The 16,984-nt window shown below is 43.7% G+C and overlaps 1 protein-coding gene and 1 long non-coding RNA gene across 2 annotated transcripts in view; one reads left to right on the top strand and one right to left on the bottom strand.

Moving 5' to 3' along the window:
- MYOM2 (myomesin 2) overlaps positions 1 to 4,004 on the bottom strand; it is a 119,917-nt gene extending 115,913 nt beyond the window's left edge. The window contains exon 1 of the mRNA XM_053286188.1: positions 3,430 to 4,004. The gene's annotated coding sequence lies outside the window, so the exon portion shown is untranslated. The remainder of the gene's footprint in view (positions 1 to 3,429) is intronic.
- Positions 4,005 to 12,855: 8,851 nt separating this feature from the next.
- On the top strand, positions 12,856 to 16,711 carry LOC128340702 (uncharacterized). Its single transcript, XR_008313898.1, has 2 exons — positions 12,856 to 13,001; positions 16,274 to 16,711. It is a non-coding gene; the product is annotated as an uncharacterized LOC128340702 (long non-coding RNA).
- Positions 16,712 to 16,984: the final 273 nt, after the last annotated feature.

The following is a 16,984-nucleotide window of genomic DNA, read 5'->3' as shown; positions in this document are numbered from 1 at the left end:
TTATTGAGGTTTGAATAGGATAGCAAGATATCCACAGCTGCCATCAGTGGAGCAGCCCTTCGGGACCGATTTAATCCTTGAAAGCATTGCAACGAGTGTGAGCAGAAGAGTGAAGGCTGCCTTCTTCTCACACTCCTTGCCAAGCATGTGAGAAGCATGAGAAGAAGCTGCTGGTGACCCTCCCACCTCTTCATGCCACTTTTGAAGCTTGCAAGGGTCAGTTTTGTAGGGGGCAGGCCCCCAGCAGGTATGTAAGGCAGGATGCCTCAGCCACTGTAATACCTTGGGTCACCTCTATGGCAGTGGGTTCTCTCTCAGGTAGGGATGTGCAAAAAATTTGAATGGATTGATTTGATTTCAAATCAAATTCAGATTGATTCAATTTGAAACTGTTTGTATAGAATGGGATTTGTTTGAATCCATTTGAATTCACCTGGATTCGTATAGATCCAAATGAATCCCATTCTGTGTGAGCAGCTTAGAATCGAATCAATTTGAATTTGAATCAGTTCATTTGAATGCTTTGTACTTCCCTATCCCCAGGAAAGAATTAGTATTCAGTACAGCATTTTTATCCCTGTCCACAAGTCCCGCTTTCCCCACCACAATTCAGTTGCTTTTGGTTTCTTGAGCCACTGTACTGCAACACTAGGGTTGAAAGGAGGAAGAAGTATTGGAAATCAGTCAATACCAATTTAATTTCTAAGTACCTAGTTTATGAAGTCAATTGAAAGGTACTGAACTCAGAGAGGTACATAAGCCTGCCTTGATGTATGATTTTTTTTTTTTTTAAGAGTTGATGTGGGGCTAGTGCAAGAACATACTTAGATCACAGGGCTGCCTAGGGCAGCAAAATATTTTCAAGTGTTTATTTTTATGGGTGACTGCATCCTGCAATGAGCAGACAAGGAAGAGGGCAGTGTAAAATATTCTGCTGCTGCCTGTGGTAGGAATGCCCCACTCTAATTAATAATACATTTTTAAACCAAAAACTGGCTAGCTGAACATCTGTTGTTAATTTTTTAAAATAAGGCAAAATCTTTGTAAATAGTCTGGGGGCAGGGGATGCATCTGAAAAGTACAAACATGTTGAAATGATTGTTGAAATGTTCATGGGAATGTGTATGGATATCTTCTTGATATCCAGTTTTCGAGATTCCATCAAATACCGCCATGACCAAGAAATGGTCCAGGATGAGACAGACTTGAGTTTTGTGTCCAGAAGCACCCCCAGACTGCGTACCTGTTCCTTCTGGGGAAATGTTACTCCATCCAGAACTGGCAGATCAAAATAATCTCCTGAGCTCCAACCCCTCACAATAAGTACTTCCGTCTTAGCTAGATTCAGTCTCAGTTTGTTATCTCTCATCCAGCCCATCACTGCCTCCAGGAAGTCATTTAGGGAGGTTATGCCTTCTTCTGATAATGAGAAAAAGATTTGGTTGTCATCAGCATATTGATAACACCCAGCACCAAATATCTTGATAATCTCTCCCAGCGGTTTCAAGTAGATGTTAAATAACATCGGAGACAATACTGAATCCATTGACATGATGAACATCCATCATACCGAAATTCAGATTTTGAAGAACAACAGTTCCCGAGGGACACCAGCTGGAATCTGCCTGAGAGGTAGGATTGGAACCACTGCAAAGCAGTGCCTCCTACCTCCAACCCCATCAGACGCTCCAGAAGGATACTATGGTCAATAGTATCGAAAGTTGCCAAGAGGTCCCAAAGGACCAAGAGAGTCACACTTCCTCTGTCAATTCCCAATTGGAGATCACCAGCCATCCAAGGCAATCTCCACCCCATATGAATATGCAGATGAATGACTATGAAGATGAATAGCTGGGGCTAAAGACAGATGGAAGCAGGCTTGATTCTCAAAGGCTGGGATCAGCAGGGGCATGAAGCAGGGTGAGGGTCCATGTGCACCTCTTTGTTTCTCCCATGTAAGTAAATGCTTGTCATTCCTTCATGTGTGGAAAAGTAAAGCACTGTACCTTGAGACTACAGTATACTGGGGTGGGAAAAGCTGCTCCCCCTAGCTCCATGTTGCCCAGCCCTTAGCAACAGAGATCCTGCAGGAGGATAATATGTACATTCTTCCAGAATTTATTTCACTATACATGATCGACATCTGTTCAGCCAGCCTCAACTGTTAAGCCAGCCTCTATTGAGAGCATGCCCAAATTTAACTCCCAGTCTTGGAGCTGGAGTAGGGGGCATGATCCCATTGCCCCAAGTTGTGGAAAATGCCTGGCGATTTGGCTTGGTTATAAGGCCAGTCAAAATTTGTGGATCCCTGAATACTTCTCTCTGTTTGCTAAGCACAGAGAAACAGAATGCATCCCTAAGCATCTTGGAAGAGATACAAGCATTGCATCCACACACCCAGCCCGTCATGACAACAGGCATTTTGCCAGTTATTTATAAACACAAAACACAAGTCTTAAGTTTATACTTACAGTTGCTATTCCAATACTGCCCCCACCACCACAAACAAAGTTTAGCTGGACCTCTCACACTAAATCAAAAGTCCAGTTTTCTGGCTATAGGAAAGTTCAACTCAGGAACACCACCATTAGCTACACCCAGGAGTACAAACGCAAGATCACTTTGCATGGATGAGGTGTCCTTTAAACATCCTCCAGTCATGTTCTCCCAGGCCGTTTAGATGTAGTGCAGCAGCCACTGCAAAGCCTGTTCTGTGTGGTGGGCACACATGTTGTATCCGTAATGTGTACCTCTGTGTATCACTGGATTTCTGGAACTTATCGACACTTCTCACACGGGCATTGCACCTCCTTCAGTATGGACTTTGACATTCCTACATTATATTTTTTCATGTATAGCCCTTCTACAAGTAAATTCATGATGAATTCCCATTGTTATCCCCAATAGCAAGAAGATGTAAGTTCAAATACTGCGGTCAATTCCTGGATTTTATCTGGAATATTAACCATGAGCATGTCAGACCTTCCGGGTGGTGCATCCTATTAAAACCTTATGCACACGTGTGGATGTCTACTGGTGTTGAAAGTAGGACTAGAAGGTGCATTCTCACTCTCTGCTACACCTAGGGGTTGGATCAATGTAAATTCTAATCCAGCCAGTGTTGGGGGACCAAAAAAGGCTTCCTTCCAGCTTAATACATGTCTTGAAGCCTAGATCACATTGAATGCAAAGCCCTGAACTCTTGAGACAGCTGTTCTCCCACCATACGCTGACTACTGTCCCGTCTAATTACATTTGCTGGCAGTTTTCCACAAGTGCCACACATGCTTTAGCAGCATTGCTGGCGAACTTTGGAAATCTGCAGCTACTGCAGAGAAAACAGGCCACAAATCTCGGTCTCTCCTAAGATCCTTTCATTATTTCAAAGGATGGATATAGATGATGAACTTTCACTGAGTAGTTACTCACTGTTATGTGCTTGCTTGCATAACTAGCTGGTATGCTGGTTGTCTGCCTCATCCTCCCAAGTAGCGAAGAGAATTAGCTCCCAGTAGAGTTACAAACAGAAGAAAACAGAAAGGTCAGCACTATGTTCACAGCTCCTGCTTGGTATTTTCGTAGTCCATATTTGGGTCATTTGTTCTTTGCTCTTGGCTATGCAACAGTAGTATACTGTAGTGATGCAACTACAGTACAAAGTAAGTATACAAAGAGCCAGTAAATAATGAAGATATGACAAAGGATTGAATGTGAGAAGTACTCTCATTTGGATTCCAAAAGAAAGCTTTCAGAGTCCAGAAAACAATTTCACTCAGAAACCCTCACCCACCCATCAAATATGGTCAATAATACTTCTGGAAGAAGGGTCTACATGACTATATCGCTATTTTTTTGTTTGTTTTAAACCAAGCATTGTGCAGCAAATAATGTATTCTCTGAAGGTAGTGCGATTTCGGGGAACAAATCTGAAGGCACTTGCAATGTCATACATTGCTTCAGGTTTGTGACTTATGTCACAACCAGAAGTAACAGGAGGCTCATAGCTGTCCCTGAAAACAGCAGTCCCTCCTCTTTGCTCTCTCAAGAGGAGAAGGAGAAGGAGGAGAAGGAGGAGAAAACACATAATGTGACGCAACTGCACTGTGCAAGAGTGGAGAGCCACAAAACTCCAGTAGCCTAATAAGATTCCTTTATACAAGGTCTCCAAGAGCTTATGTGGAATACTGTTGGAAACTGAAAGGAATCTATCTCTCTGTTATTGTCATGTTGCCAACTCTTTCTAAAATGTATTAGAAAGTCTAGAAATTTCCATGAAATTTTTACATATTATCCATTCTGGTCAGAAAGTTCCAGACAGTGCAGTTTGCTTCTGAGGTTAAGTAGTTTCCTCATCCCTGCTAGCCACAGCCAATTAAAAAGAGGGAGCAAAGAAACTAGGATCGTGATGATGTCATGTCATTTTGTTATACTAGACATAACTAGGGGAGAGGAAAGGAGATATGAGGGTTTTGCCCTTGGAGGAAACCAAAAGGCTCTACACATGATCCATGTGTAGAGCCGAAATGGGGTTTACGTGGAGAGCAGGCTTGACCTGCTCTCCCTGCAGATGATCAGGGTGTCCGGATTGGCTGCCGAGACGATTACCAGCCCAATTAGAACATCTTTTCCCATCTTACCTAACTCCTTTGGTTTCAGTGAGGTGTCAGAACAGAAGGAGTATTCTGTAAAGAGACAAATATGCAATCTGAATGGGGCACCTATAAGGATTTGTTATGTTTTCAAGAGAAGGGCTGTAAATTAAAAATTTTAACTGAAGTACAAAATTTGGTTAGTAATCGGTTTCAGTATCATCAGCTAAATGAAATTTATAAAAAGGATCTTAAAGTTGGATTTGTGGATCAAATGTCAAGATTCGAGAAGGAGTTGTGTGAAAATGATGAAAGATTAGTCTCTAAGATATATAAGTTGTTGCTTTTGGAGGAGACAAGAGATGAAGTGGTTAAAACGACTATGATAAAATGGGCTCAAGATGTGGGTCATTATATAGATATGGCTGCTTGGGAAAAATTATGGAAAACTGATTTAAAGTTTACTGCATGTTATTATGCTTTAAAAGAAAATTATTATAAGATGATGTACAGGTGGTATCTGACACTGAAAAAATTAGCATTAATGTATAAAAATGTTTCAAACAAATGTGGAAATGTGGACAATGTGAAGGAACTTTCTTCCATATGTGGTGGTCATGCAGGAAGGCAAAGGCTTTTGGGGGGTATGATATATAATGAGTTGAAGAAAACATTTTAAGTGACATTTCCTAAGAGGCCAGAATCCTTCCTGTTGGGAATAACCCAAGGAGAGTTTTCCAGAAGAAATTTAACATTTTTATGTATGCAACCACGGCATTTTTGGAATATGCTGAAATGGCAAAGCTTACAGCACTTATATGGGATGAAAATTTGGAATCTTTCAAAGTAGATTGAGAACCATTCTTACTTTACTTAAAGTACTATTTTTCTAATATGGACTTTTCAGCAGGGTTTGAAATATAGTAATAACAGCAGGTTGGATTGGGTAAAATTGAGTAGTAATGTGGAGTTATCTATGATTTGAATTATTATAGCAATGGTTTATATGTATAGTTAACGTGAACCACGCAGACAGGTAAGCGGGAAGTCAATATTTACTAAATTGTACGCTATTGTAAAAGCCAATAAAAATTTAAAATGCAAAAAGAAAAGAAAAAGAACAGAAGGAGTACTCTGGTTCTTATCTGTTATTACTATGAATATTTATACACAGCTCTTCAACCAAAGTTCTTGAAGTAGAGAGATGTTGTGCTGGGGTTGGAAAGGGCCAGTTGCTCTCCTGCTGCTAAATATAAGAGAATCACTACTTTAAAAGGTGTCTCTTTGCTCAGTTTGCAGCAGTACATATCATCTTTATTTTAAGGAACAAGATGTTCATATTTACCATGATTTCTTTCTTTTTCATTTCATCTTTTCCTCCACTAGATGGTGCCACAAGTCATCAAAGTTTTTGTGTTGCTGTTTAATGCCAAAAAGAAAGAAAGAAAAGGGAATTGGGTGCTGAGAAATATGTCACTCTATTCTCAAGACTGACAGAAAGTACATGGACAAAATGACGTAAGAAGAATTGACACTCTAAACAGGATTGTCAAAAATTAAAGAACAGCTGTATGAGCATGATGACAGTCGAGTCTATTTTATGCAGAAAAGGGGAAAATTTCTCTCTCGAGTGGGAAGGAACGGAGGCAGAAAAGCAATCTGAGTGGCTGAAAGTTTCTGCTTTGTCCCTTCCTAACAATTAACATCCCTTTAAAATAATCTGGGCTGAAGCTTTGTCACATGCCAGTTAGTTACCATACAAGGACAGTGGAAGTAGAAATTTTTTGGTTTTTAACAGGGACATCATTAGAGGGTAACCCATGCAGCTTTCCTATATTGCTGCTGTCCGATATAGATGTGTTCCATAGTCTGGGAAACATACCAGCAGGGTTTGAATCCCAGACTATGGGAAACACCTATATCAGGCAGCAGCGATAGAGGAAGATGCTGAAAGGCATCATCTCAAACTGCACGGGAGGAGGCAATGGTAAACCCCTGCTGTATTCTACCAAAGACAACCACATGGCCCTGTGGTTGCCAGGAGTCAACACCAACCTGACAGCACAACTCTATTTTACATGGGGTTCGGGCCCCCAATGAATGGCTCAGAGCCCTGAATCTCATCAGCCATCTTGTTCGGAGAGAAGGAGCAGCAGCCTCTCTGCTTCCAGTCTCCTCCCGAAAAGGTGCCGTGGTCGGGATAAAACAGATGCTCTGCCTAGCTCCCAGTACAGCACTTGTCTCCTCCAGTTTCCTTTTAATTATCAAAAGAAAGGGCTGTGGGCCTAGGCACCAGATCTTTTAAGTACCTAGCAAAAAACTGGTCAGTATAAAGGCAGGGGGATCCAGTAAACCAAGAGTGACAACCTAATGCTGTCCAGCTGTTGCTGGACTACAATTCCCATCATCCCCATCTGCAAATGCCCCTCTCACTTTAGGTTTATCTTGGCTATTAGGTTAGTGTGACATAAAACAAATTGCTCGTTATTTAGTGGTTTTATTGTATTGGCGTGGGTGTTTTAAAATCCTGCTTATCCTATTGTGAACAATATTCTAGGTTAAAATGCACTTTACTAATATGAATCATTTGACATTTTCATCTGTCCCTTTAGGACTGATTCAGACATGCAAGTATATCACTCGATAACTCCATGTTTGAGTCCTTCACAGTTGTTATTTTGAGTACTTTTGAAGTGGGGGGCAGAAGAGTGCCACCACTGGTCCCATGCCCAACCCTACATGCCCAAACCTCACACACACCCAGCAGGGGCATAGCAAGGTTGTAGTGGGCCCAGAGACAAGATTTTAAAATGCCCCCCCTCCCACTCACTGAAGTTCAGCTCATGAGGTAAAGAAATCTTAATGAGGCTGAATAGTGGTAACAAAAAGCACAGTAAAATTTTTATATATAACACCTATGTGCCACAATAGATCATCCTAAATTATTTTTTAAAAAGGTTTTGTAAATTGTGTACGATGCAAGTCATTTAATGGTACTAGAGAAAGACATACTATTCTGGTAGCTCCAGATTTTAACACTCACATCAATTTCGAACACTACTGAAGGAAGCCTGGGCGGGTGCGCGGCTGGGGGAGTCAGTCATGTGACTTGCCTCTGGAGCCCCCCCAAGGCAGTGGGCTCCCAGACAACTGTCTCCCTTTGCCCTATTATAGTTACGCCCCTGACACCCAGGACCTAGCAATAGGCCCCAGGCATTGCATGAGCTCCAGTCAGGCCACCTGTACACCTTGTTTTTCTGCGGCAGAGACTGCACTTTTGGAAGCTCACACACACCAGCCACAATGGAGGCCTCCTAAACCTGTGGAGGCTGGACATGCTGAGGGAGCAGGTCTAGCGATGCAGCCACAAGCTGCCCAGCCAGGGGTACAAAGCCTTCCTAAAAGAACGTCTGCATAGCACTCGAGAGTGTCCAGTAAGCAAATGAGAGGAAAGGTCTGGCAACACATACCCCCTCTTAAGAGGAATGCATTCCTTTTGCTCCTCAACTGAATTCTACATACATTCTTGGAGACTAGGGGGAAAGAATCCAATTATATGCATCTGAAGTTCTGAGGCTTTTCTTCCCCAACTCCCACTCTTGACCAGCCCACTCTCCTCTCAGTGCTGCTACTCTTGTTAACATCCTATAGTTTGCTTTCTAAGTTCTAACACTTTTTAGAGAAGTGTTTGACTCTCTTTCCATTGCTTTGTCCCAATTCAGCTACAGATGTTTTGGCTTGTTTGTGTAAACGTTTCCTCTTCGTAGTGCTGCTCAGTCACACACCCCTTTGTACAGCATGCTTTAGCTTCTGGGTTGGCCCTCCCGTCTGAGTTATATTGTATCCTATCAGCACAAACCTTTGCCCTATCTCCATACAAATCCTGTTGCAACACGCCTCTGCTGCCGGTAGGGATGGCAGCTGACATCGGTGTGGTGCGCACTGGGCACAAGGGCCACATGCCCTCATTGCCTGGCAGGGTGCCCAGACCTATGGGCTGCCTGGCCCTCCATACCCCACCCTTGGCCTCCTTTGGAAGCAGCAGGAGACCATGGGGAGGGGCATGCTTTGAGCTGGAACTTTTCAGGCATTCCTCATTACTCCCTCCTCTGTCACTGCTACGCTATCCTCCCCACCCCCTGTGCACTTCTAATGCAAAGCGGGGAGGGACAGAACCAAGGACCTTCTCCCCATTTCCGCTGTCTCTGTCCCTTCCCTTTCTATAGCAACTCAGGTGCCAGGTTCCAGGGAGGGAGGAGGACAATGGGAAACCCTCAAGCCCAGCGGCATCCCAGGCCTCCAGAACAAGAGAGGGTAGAGGAAGGCCCTTGCACCTAGCGGCAACACAGTTGCTGCTGGGCACAGTGGAGGGGGTGCATGGTGGAGGGGATCCAGTGGAGGGGATGCCAAGCAGCATCCCTTGTGCTCAGTGGCAACTCAACGCAGGCCTGGTGGAAGGGGTGGCGGGCAGGCCTTGTGCCCAGTGGCAATCCAGCTGCTGGCCCCTGTGGAGAGGGCAGCAGGCAACCCCTGGCAACCCGTAGTTAAGCATGGTGAAGGGGGCCATTACACCCAGTGATAACCCAGCTGTTGTGCATGCTGGAGAGGGTGGTGGGCAGCCATTGTGCGTAGTGGCAACTCAGCTGCCAGGCTTGGTGAAGGGGGTGGCAGGCAGCTCTCACGCTCAGCAGCAAGGCAGTGGCCAGGCATGGAGGGGTGGGGTGGGGTGGGCAGGCCTCTCTCCCAGCAGCCACTCAGCTGCTGGAATGGCAAGAGGCTCTCAGCCAGCGGGGCAGCAAGTGACCCTTGTGCCCAGAGGCATCTCAGCTTCCAGTCCAAAATGTTTTCTAAAAGCTCAAGGGGTGAGAGATTAATGCAGAGTAGACCCCCACCTGCCAAATTTCATGGGGTGGCAAGGCCACTGAAAGAAGTGAGTGGCTGCAAAGCGGGGAAGTAACCTGCCTAGGGAACAAGAGGTTGCTGGTTTGAATCCCCGCTGGTATGTTTCCCAGACTATGGGAAACACTTATATTGGGCAGCAGTGATATAGGAAGATGCTGAAAGGCATCATCTCATACTGCGCAGGAGATGGCAATGGTAAACCCCTCCTGTATTGTACCAAAGACAACCACAGGGCTCTGTGGTTGCCAGGAGTCGACACCAACTCGATGGCACAACTTTACCTTTAAGGGAGTCTGAGTGCGGTCAAAGATGTTCCACATAACCCAAATCAAGCTACAAAAGCTCCTCCTGTCTCTACCTGACACTTAATTGGCACGAATCAGTTTTGATTCAGGCAAAGTAATTATAGGCACATTTCCCGCCTCCCATGGTTGGGCACAGTTTCCAGATGCAAGGACATAACTCTCCCAAACAGACTTGAGCCAGGGATTTCTTTTTGGAAGTAAACTCTGCCTCTACTGGGTGCCCAAACGACCAAGAGAACTGAACAGTCTCATGGCATGTCTGAAAATGAACTTTCCAGGCCTCTCTATGAATCTGCCATGCAAAGTGACATCCTCATTTGGGATGCTTTCATAGAAAGTATGCCCCAGCAGGCTTTTTCTTCCTTTGGTGAAGGAAGTTGTTTCCCCAGTACCTCTTGTTCAAAACAGCAACAGCTATTTAGGTCAGCCAGCATTCTGAAAGGCCAGGGGCAAGAGAGCAAAAGTATTATGTGCCTTCAGTAAAACTCGGCTTCACAAGCAATCGTCTGCATTCTTCCTTGGCATTTGCCTCCCAGCAGAACAGAGCTTCACGAAACTATGACATGATAATCCCCTCTTAAAGTACCAGCCTTACATCATCTAATTTCCTATTGATGAAACAGGGTCATACTCAGTCCAATCCTACATACTTATACTTGTACCTGCACATCTGGTTACAACACTGGTTTAATATTATGATCCATGGCATTGCACTGTTGCAGCAGCCCATATGGCACATTCTATGGGTGACATTTGCACATCCAAAATGCAGAGCATATAGGCTTATCATCCGGTTGTATCCATGGTCCAAATCAAGATGAATAAGGGATTCCAGGACATTTCAACCATACAGTCCTTCTGCTATTTTGGATTATCCACAGATCCTTGTGTTTCTCTGTAGAAATGTGGACATAGATGCAACTCAGTAGAGACGGTCATGTTCCACCTGTTTACAAGTAAGGGGGAGTTGTCATCCCCTCTTAATTTTGCCATTAGCTGGACACTTTGGATAGATTCATTCAACCTCTGATTCTTCAATACCCACACAATCCCAAAGGTTCAAGCAGCAAACAAATGAGTGGCTGAAATGAGCTTGAGGTTGATTTCTTATGAAAACTGATCATGGACAGATTCCGCAGCTACAAATTTGATCTTGTGTTCCATTGGGCACGTTGCATACAGAATACTGCTGAGTCTCAGAGCTTTAACTGTTGGATCTAAGGGAAACTCTGCTCACCTTCGGCAAAAGCGGCCCTAGCCCTTGTGTTGAAAGGAAAGCAAGCATTAGCCACTGCTGCTTAGGTCCAATACTTGTTTGAAATGATTTACATTGCTTTAAAAAACTTTTAGATGGGTTGACAATACTGAGCTAGATGGACTTGGATGGTCTGACTTGGTATAAGGCAGCTTCCTATGTTCCGATATAATATCTGTACTTTTGTATTTTAATGGTGCATTGTTTTAATTATTTTATAAACTGCTTTGGGATTATTTTAATGAAAATCAGTATAGAAATCAAACAATAAATAAAATTGCACAAGCTACCACACTTTTAGGAAATGCGGAGAGAGCAGGTTCAGATGTTTAAAGGTGGTCCTTCAGGTCACTTGATCCTAAGTCTGGAGTTGTGATTCATGGGGTGGGCCCATAACTCCAGATTTAGGATTGAGTGACCTACAGGGCCACCTTTAAACATATGAACCTACCCAGGCCTTAAGAGTATCAACTTGGAGCCCTCTCTCAAATTAACTGCTAACTCAAATTTGGCTTAGAATTAAGAGTGTTTCCCTCTTTGCTTTTAGTGACAAGTGGGACAGAACTAACCAGCTCTACTCCACTGGTCCTTACGCACAGAATTGCCATGGTGAGCAAAACAGCAACAGCCCAGAACAGGGTTAGGCTGTACACTGCTCATTTATCAAGGACTGAAAGAAGAGTCTCAGAGAAGGACACTGGTCTTATGAACCATGTATTATGACCACCACTCCCACCCTTCTGAGACTGTGGTTCTAAATGCCCATGAATCTTGCCCCTATCTTGAACATTTACACATAAACTTACATTTATATAATCTCAAGGAAGGTATGTTAATATTCTTGAATAAGCATTGTTATTTTATGGAGATGGTCAGTTGTGAGCAACTGGGGACTTCATAATGCTGTTGAGTGTCATAATCTTCTATTGAGCATGTAGGACTTCCGAGAAAGCAGCCTCTTCGGGGCAAAGGAGTTTTATCCAGTTTCTCTATTTGTCTTCTAGTTGGTAGTTTTATTTTAGCAGGAGCTAGGAGTCAGTGTCCCTCGGTGACGTGTTTCCTCTCTTCTGAAGCATGGGCAGAAGTGGAAGCATTTCCCCCATTTGCGCAATGGTGTACATGTAGAAGGACTGGGGAAACTGTGCACAAGCCCCAGTCACATCCCCACAATCCCTCCTTACACATGTATTTATATACCACCGTCCAAAAATGGCTCAGGACTGCTCACAATAAAAAATAAAGCCATTTAAGATATTACCAAAATATTAACAATATTATTAAAAGCCAAGCTGAAAGGCTGTGTGTGTGTGTGTGTGTGTGTGTGTGTGTGTGTGTGTGTGTGTGTCTTTATGGTTCTCTTGAAGGCCTTCAGGGAGGTCAGCCATGGTCATGCAAAATTCTCATCTTTTTATACTTGATTTCTATGGAACAATTATGTGGACTTCTTAAAAGAAACTGCAAGTAATTACTGGCGCAATCCTGCATCTTGCACTTTGGTGACATTACAATCACTTAATCATAACCACTTGATTGTAAGTAATAAACACCAATTTTTGAAAGGCTTTGCGCTTGCAGGGATCTGCATACGTATGTTTTGTATGATTTGTATTCCCCGTTTGTGAATAAGTGCATTGTTTTAAAAGTGATTTTAGAAAAATAAATAGGTCCCCAAATAAACCAGAGACAGTTTTCAAGCATTAAATATTGTGTCAGACATAACACTGTGCCCCTTTGAGGGAGACACTTTGTGCAGACAAAGACATTTGGCTCTCCTAATTTGTTCCTTGAATGTCATCCAGGGAGGACAACAGTGGCGACAGCAAAGAAGAGAGAGAAAGATGCTTGAAGAACTAATCCAAGAGGAAGAGCCTATTGTCAGGCTTGAATAGGCAGCATTTCATGCAGCCACAAAGGAGGCCCACAAACATGTATCTCTTCTGTTTTTCCAAGGTCTGCAACACAAAAATTTACACAAACAAGAAATAAGAGAAGCAAGCACATTTTTATGCAAAATCTAAAATCAGAGACTGGTATGTTCCCTCAATCCATCTGCAATACATCAAGAAACCCTTGCATATGGATAAATGGGAAGGAGAAACAAACAATATTTGATACAAAGAAGTTCAAGACACATTCAAGTGATGTATTGATGTAGACTTCAGACTGTCGGAAACCTACTCGGAACCCAAAGCTTCAATCTTATATTCAAGTGAAAGGCTGCATTGTAGTAGTGTAAAATGTTAACTACAGACAACCAGCTCATCTCTCTTAATGTGTGAATGTTCAAAATAATGTGACTCATACTTTTGTACTCTGATGAACCTGATAATTAAATAATCATTTAATTATAAAAGAGTAAAATTCCCCACAAACTAGCTTTGTAAATTACCACACACACACACACCCCTATGCTGAATACAGACTTTCATTCAGGAAAGTATTTTGTTTCAATTTAAGTTCATTTTAAAAAACCTTTAAAACTAACAGTTTTAAAATGGACTACAATTACATTTTTTTAAGTTATTTATTATTATGAAAAATATTTCTATTCCACTCTTCCTCCAAGGAGCCCAGAGCAGTATGCATAGTTAAGTTTCTCCTCACAACAACAACCCTGTGACTTCCATCTCTGGGCTGAGATGGAAGTGACTGGCCCAGAGTCACCCAGCAAGTATTATGGCTGAATAGGGATTTGAACTCGGGACTCCCCAAGCACTCAGGTTGAGACTCGTGTCTCTCCAGCACTCTATTATATTTTTATACCTCCTTTCATCCAAAGATCACAGGACAGTTAACAACAAGATAAGAAGAGTAATAAAGCTTCAAAAAACACAAACTGCTAAAACAAAACAAAAACACAGCTATGTTAAATAGAGCGCTGGGGGCCACTCATTAGCCAAAAGCCTGTACAAAAATTGCTGTCTTCAGTTTCCTCTGAAAGGCTGCTAGAGAGGGAGCCATGCTGATCTCAACCGCGAGTGAGTTCCACAGCCTGGGGGCAATCACTGAGAAGACTCTGTCCCATTTGCTCGACAAATGAGCCTCACAGATGTCAGCACATGGAGCAGAGCTCTCCCAGTCGATCTAGTCAGGTGAGTAGATTCAGCAGGGAGCAGGCAGTCCCTAAGGTCCAGGCCATTTAGGGCTTTAAAAGTAATAACAGGCACCTTGAGTTATATCCAGAAACAAATAGGTAGCCAGTGCAGTGCCTTCAGAATCAGTGAAATATGCATACTGCTGCCTGCGGTCCCAGAAATCAATATGGCAGCTCCATTCTGCACCACTTGTAGTTTCCAAATATTCAGGGACAACCCTATATAGCGCACATTGCAATAATCCATACGTGATGTGACTAGGCATGGGTGACAGATCAGCCGTCTAAAGTAATGGTCGCAACTGTCTTACTAACCAAGGCTGAACAAAGACACTCCTGGTCACAGTCACCACCTGATTTTCTAGGAGCAGCACTTGGTCCAGGAGAACCCCCAACCTGGAAACCTGCTCCTTCAGAGGGAGTGTAACCCCATCTAGAAACTCCATACCCCAGATCAGGTTTTCCCCTAACCACCATCACCTCCGTCTTGTCAGGATTACGTTTCAGTTTATTAGTCCCCATTCAGCCCATCACGGCTTTCAAACCATGGCTCAGAACCTCCTCTGCCTCCCTGGGATCAGAATACATAATAAGATAGAGCTGGGTGTTATCTGTGTATTGCTAAAACTGAAGCCCAAATTTCTAGATGATTTCCCCCAGCAGTTTCATGTAGATGTTAAACACTGTGGGGGACAAAAATCAAGCCCTAAGGGACCCCAAAGGCCAATGGCCATGGGGCCTAGCAAGAGTTCCCCCAGTGATACCTTCTTGGTGTCATACCCTTCAGGTAGGACTGGAACTAGTCCAAGATGGTCCCTCTCAGCCTCAGCTCAGAGAAGCAGATCAGAAGGATACCGTTTGATGGTGTTGAAAGCTGCAGAGAGGTCTAGCAGAACCAACAGGAACACATTCCCTCTGTCTAGTTCCTGGCACACAGTTCCTGGAGCAGATCATTCTCTAGGGTGACCAAGGCAGTTTCAGTCCCATAATGAGGTTGACAACCAGACTGACATGAGTCCAGATATTGTGTGTCATCCAAGACCCTCTGCAGCTGGACCACCAACACACGCTCCATCACTTTACCCCAAACCGGCCTGTAGTTAGGAGGAATCTAGAGAGGGCTTTTTCAAAATAGATCTAATGGCCACCTCTTTCAGAAGAGATGGAAACTTGCCCTCCCTCAAAATTCTGAGATTGTCCAATAGGACATTTGGAGATGGAAATGGATTCATGATAAATTACTGCAACTTCACCTCCCCAAGCTTCAAGATGGGCTTGTTGCTGAACCTAGCTGGGTGAGATTAACTCCACCTTCCTCATCCAACCAGGCTCCCATTGCACAAGCCAGGACAGCATGCTTGTCCAGGATAAGATCCTGGATGACTTATGTCTTTCCATTAACTGACCTGGCATTGAGCAACAGGACTGTCAAACTTGAGGGTACATTGCCAGCACACCCCAACAACCCTGGGCTGGATGGAGGGCCAGAAGGAGGTACAGTCCACAGTTGTCTGTGCAACTTTCCCCTGGAATGGCTTGTCCAACTTCCACTGCCATCTCCTTCTACCAACCACAACGATATATTGAAGCCCCCTGACCTCCCCACAACTCTGAGTCTCCTAAACACATGCCCCTAATCTCCCAACCAAATAACTAACCCTAATGTTCACAACTGCCCAATAAACCTCTGTTCCCCACTCACACCCAAAGGAAACACTCAGTTGTGCTCTTACCACATCTCCAACAAGGTGGGTGAATCAATACCAGCTCTATACAATTGGCCCAATCCAGAAGTCAAAGGAGTACTCACTTCTCTCACTAGAGATCACCCCCAAAACCCACAAGGAAGCAGTCAGATGCCTGCACCATCCCAGTGCCCTGAAAAAATGACACAAAGGGGTAACCCCGCTTGGTATTTCCCCCTGTTGTGGTGTACCTGCCAGCAGCTACCTTCCTGCATGCTGGTGTCAAAGTGTTCAACCCCCTGCCCCAGAAAGTCCCTGCCAAGGCAGAAGTTGATCAGTCTGGGGGATGGAAGAACAAATCAGTCCACTCTAGGCAGTTCTCTCTCTTCTCCATAGCACCTGAATGACCTGATATTACTTAGCTTTCTTTCTTCCTCCTACAGAATTCTGAGGGCCAGATAGAAAGAAGAGGCTCTCAGGTAGATTGACCACACCGTGCAGTGGTTGTAGCTGCTGTAGTTTCTCCATACGTCTCAAAATAAATGAAAAGGCTGGATAATCTTCTGAAGGATCATAGTTATTGCACCTCAGGCTGAGAACAAAGGCCAAGAGCCCTTCTGCTTTCGTCCTTCAGCTCACAACCAAGGCTTGATTCTCCCGGCAGAGCCTTGGTTAAATAAGGCAGCACCTGAAAGAGAGAAGAGCAGCAAAGCACACACTCAGCCAACTGGCAGCTGTAGCACTATAGTAATTGCTACAATATGTAAAGTAATAACTTGAGCATTGGCAGACCCCTTTTTAGTAAACATGGCTTTCCTGTGATTCTCTTTTGGAAAGCGTGGGCTTACTAATGGTAAAATAAACAATTCCTCTGTTGACAAGCATGGTGTTCCTATGATTCCTTAATGGGAGGCAAAGTTTTCCTACTGCTGTTGTGGAAAGGGTGGGTTTCCCCTACTGGCATAGCCCTCTATGGGCAGAAATGGTTATTATTCTATTGTTGACAAGTTGTTCTATTGTTGACAATTTCTCTCCAACACATCACTATCGTCAAGTATGTGTTTCCTATTGGCAAGTACTGTCCTACTTTTAATATGTTTCCTTCTGACCAATCTATACACATCTCCACATCTGATGTCGATTTTAAAAAACAA

The sequence above is a fragment of the Hemicordylus capensis genome, chromosome 1 (assembly GCF_027244095.1).
Source record: "Hemicordylus capensis ecotype Gifberg chromosome 1, rHemCap1.1.pri, whole genome shotgun sequence".
NCBI lineage: Eukaryota > Metazoa > Chordata > Lepidosauria > Squamata > Cordylidae > Hemicordylus > Hemicordylus capensis.
Note: the sequence above shows the minus strand (reverse complement) of the source record. Positions and strands in the feature narration are given on the sequence as shown.